General features: G+C 51.7%; 1 protein-coding gene across 3 annotated transcripts in view; it reads left to right on the top strand.

Moving 5' to 3' along the window:
* Positions 1-302, top strand: part of LOC119593701 — a 41,071-nt gene that overhangs the window by 29,869 nt on the left and 10,900 nt on the right. The window contains exon 1 of one of the 3 annotated variants that reach the window (XM_037942662.1): positions 232-300. The exons of the other annotated variants lie outside the window; for them this stretch is intronic. The gene's annotated coding sequence lies outside the window, so the exon portion shown is untranslated. Of the gene's footprint in view, positions 1-231; positions 301-302 lie in introns of those variants that run through there. 3 annotated transcript variants of the gene reach the window in all.

The following is a 302-nucleotide window of genomic DNA, read 5'->3' on the forward strand; positions in this document are numbered from 1 at the left end:
AATTGAGAAAGAGAGAAAGCCACAATTACGCGCTCAGGAACGGCTTTTAGGTCGTAAGTCGTAAATCATCAGACGTTAAGCGCATTATGAGGACCGTCATCGTTGCCGACTTTTACACAGGAATTTTGAATGGAAAAAATCTCTATGGCACTGGAGGATGCCCGCGTGGCACTCTCTGACGTAGAACTCAGCCAAGAGAAAAGCCGTGACCGGACGGCACTGGCTGTCAGTTCAGGGCCAGTTGGTGCCACGCCGAGACCTTTCTGGCACCATTCCGTTGCTCTCGCGGTCCCGGCATTAGT

Source organism: Penaeus monodon, chromosome 32, assembly GCF_015228065.2.
Source record: "Penaeus monodon isolate SGIC_2016 chromosome 32, NSTDA_Pmon_1, whole genome shotgun sequence".
NCBI lineage: Eukaryota > Metazoa > Arthropoda > Malacostraca > Decapoda > Penaeidae > Penaeus > Penaeus monodon.